The 2750-nt window shown below is 52.5% G+C and overlaps 1 non-coding gene across 1 annotated transcript; it reads left to right on the top strand.

The window, feature by feature from the left end:
* Positions 1-1345: 1345 nt before the first annotated feature.
* TRNAA-UGC lies at positions 1346-1417 on the top strand. The gene has a single exon. It is a non-coding gene; the product is annotated as a tRNA-Ala (tRNA).
* Positions 1418-2750: the final 1333 nt, after the last annotated feature.

The raw sequence follows: 2750 nt of genomic DNA, 5'->3' as shown, positions 1-2750 counted from the left end.
AACAGCCCCCTTCCTTGGAGAGCCCTTTGCTGGGGTCTGGGTGGGGAACAGCCGTTTCTGAGGATTAATTTCATATTAATGGTGTTGATCTATAGATTTTACAGCCAGACTAGATCACTAGGTACCTCTGCTCTGACCTGATTCAGAACAGAGTCCAGAGAATTTTACCCAATGACTCCTACATCCACCCCAAGATCTTCTGGCTGAACGAGGAGGTTCATTCAGAAAGTCATCGTGTTTGGGTGTAAAGGTGTGAAATGATGGGAAATTGGCTCCTCTCTCAAGTTTAAATGTTGTCACTTCTACATCTAGACCGGGGTGGCCAACCTGAGCCTGAGAAGGAGCCAGAATTTCCCAGTGTAACTGCCAAACGTGCACCTTTGTATGCAACTACTGAGTCAATTGTGAACTTTCCCATCATTGTCCTTTGCTCTTAATCCTGAGGCTATTGCCCCATCATGGGGCCATTTCCCGCCTCTCTTTCATACAGAAGCACAATTTTCTTTGCACAGACACAGGAACAGCAAGATCTTTCTCTGTCCCTTGTGCAAAGCAGGGGGGCAAATTCCATGGAAACAATGGACAAGCAGGGGGCTATGGGCACATCCAGCCCTGTCCGTGAGATGTTCCCTCCCCTCTTTCTTTATGCCCCTGTTGTTATTTCATGGATTGTCTGGGATGGGGAAAAAGCTGAGATCACTCCAGGTGGAGGGGAAAAGAACCCTGAAAATCTCAGGACCCAACCCTGCTACCGGGATCACTGAGGTGCTGGGAATCTGCCTGGGAAAGGGACTGTGTGAATTGTCAAGGTGGGAATGAATAACAATCTACAACTAGATCCACCTCATTAACCACCGACACAGGCTAATCCTGCTGCCGATAGAAGGGAAACTGGGAGCCATTCTTTGCTGTTCAGCCATGAAACAGTGACCCAATTGCACCGCAGTGAATGTGCTGGGGAAAGCTAGAGTTTACAGGCAGGTGGAAATAGCAGATCCTAGAAACACCTGGAGCTCCACACACCACTTCTGCCACCAGGGTGAGGTGTTGAGCTGCTCACAGCATCCCCCACCATGACCTTGCAGCAGGGGATTGCCACCCCGCCAACCCAATGCAGGGGAGATGGCTGAGTGTATCTCTGCACCCTGAGACCAGGGCAACCACTCTCTCTCCCCACACATAGAATCTGGCCCTGCTGAAAAGTGACCCTATGAACAAGTCACCTCCAGGAGAGCGGGATTGGTCCTCAGAGAGGGGAATGGGCTTCTCGTGAAGCTTATAGGTCACTGGATGCTATGGAAACAGGAGGGCTCTGAGTGTAACCCATAGCACACACAACCTGCTAGGGGATGTAGCTCAGTGGTTGAGCATATGCTTTGCATGTATAAGGCCCTGGGTTCAATCCCCAGCATCTCCATGATCCTTTTTTTCACCCTGCTGCTTTGCTCATGCCCAGAGGGGATGTGGCCCACCAGTCTCCTGCAGGAGTTTCAGTCCTGCTCAGTGAGGGCAAGTGACAATTGCATGGAAGGTCTGGGGGTTCTGCTCCTAAGTCACCTCGGTACGTTTAAGATTCCCACCTGCTGTGCTGCTTGGGACAATGGTAGATGAGAAGGGCGAATCCTCCAGCACTGGAGGAAAGGTCCCATCTGCACAGACTGAGAGGCAAGGAAACAGAGGGGCAGGGTTGAGAGAGGTCAGTGATTTACTCCCAGCAGGGGACACTGTCTTTTTGAGTATCAGAGGGGTGGCCGTGATAGTCTGGATCTGTAAAAGGCGACAGAGTCCTGTGGCGCCTTCTAAACTAACAGACGTATTGGCGCATGAGCTTTCGTGGGTGAATCCCACTCCGTCAGATGAATGGCGTGGGAATTCTGTGCCTGGCTAGCCAACTACAAAAGCAGTTTCTCCTCCCTTGGTGATCACACCTCAACTGCTAGAAGAGGGTCTCATCCTCCCTGATTGAACTAACCTCGTTATCTCTAGACTGGTTCTTGCCTGCATACTTATACCTGCCCCTGCAAATTTCCACTACATTCATCTGACGAAGTGGCATTCACCCACGGAAGCTTATGCTCCAATACGTCTGTTAGTTTTGAGGCGAGTGCTGCTGGCTTGGGATGGTGCTGACGATGGATAGAAAAAAGGCTGGAGTCAATGACAGATGGGACCACAGAAGGGGAAGGGGAATGGCAGCCCCACAGAAGGTCCTGGGTGCTCAGATGCCCCAGTTATTGCACCCAGGCCTGTCCTAGAGAGAGAAAAGACACCGAGGGACCCAGCCCCCCTACAGTGATCCCATGGACAAGAACCTGGTTAGGAGTGGGGTGAAGGTTCCCTCTGGGCAAAGGGGAGCTGAAATCCCTCCGTGTCCTGGAATTTAAGCAATGAAAGCTTCAAACCCTGCACGGGTGTGGGCTGAGGTGCATCAGCAGAAGGTTGGGCTGGACAGGTGTGGCAGGTTTGTATCATTTTGGTGGTGCCCAGAATGGGACCAAGTCCTGCCCACCTGCCACACACACCTGCCTAAGGCTCTGGGAAGGAGTTTGGGTGTGGGAGAGAGAGGGTTGGGCTCTGGGAGAGTTTGGGTGCAGGGTCTGGGCTCAGTGAGGGGGTTGTGGTGAAGGAGGCAGTGTGGGGGGCAGGCTCTTGGAGGGAGGTTGGGTGCAGGTGTGGGGTCTGGGCTGGGGCAGGGGTTGCAGGAGAGGGTGAGGTGCAGCATTTACCTCGGGCATCTCCCGAAAGCAACC

The sequence above is a fragment of the Mauremys reevesii genome, linkage group 14 (assembly GCF_016161935.1).
Source record: "Mauremys reevesii isolate NIE-2019 linkage group 14, ASM1616193v1, whole genome shotgun sequence".
Taxonomy (NCBI): domain Eukaryota; kingdom Metazoa; phylum Chordata; order Testudines; family Geoemydidae; genus Mauremys; species Mauremys reevesii.
Note: the sequence above shows the minus strand (reverse complement) of the source record. Positions and strands in the feature narration are given on the sequence as shown.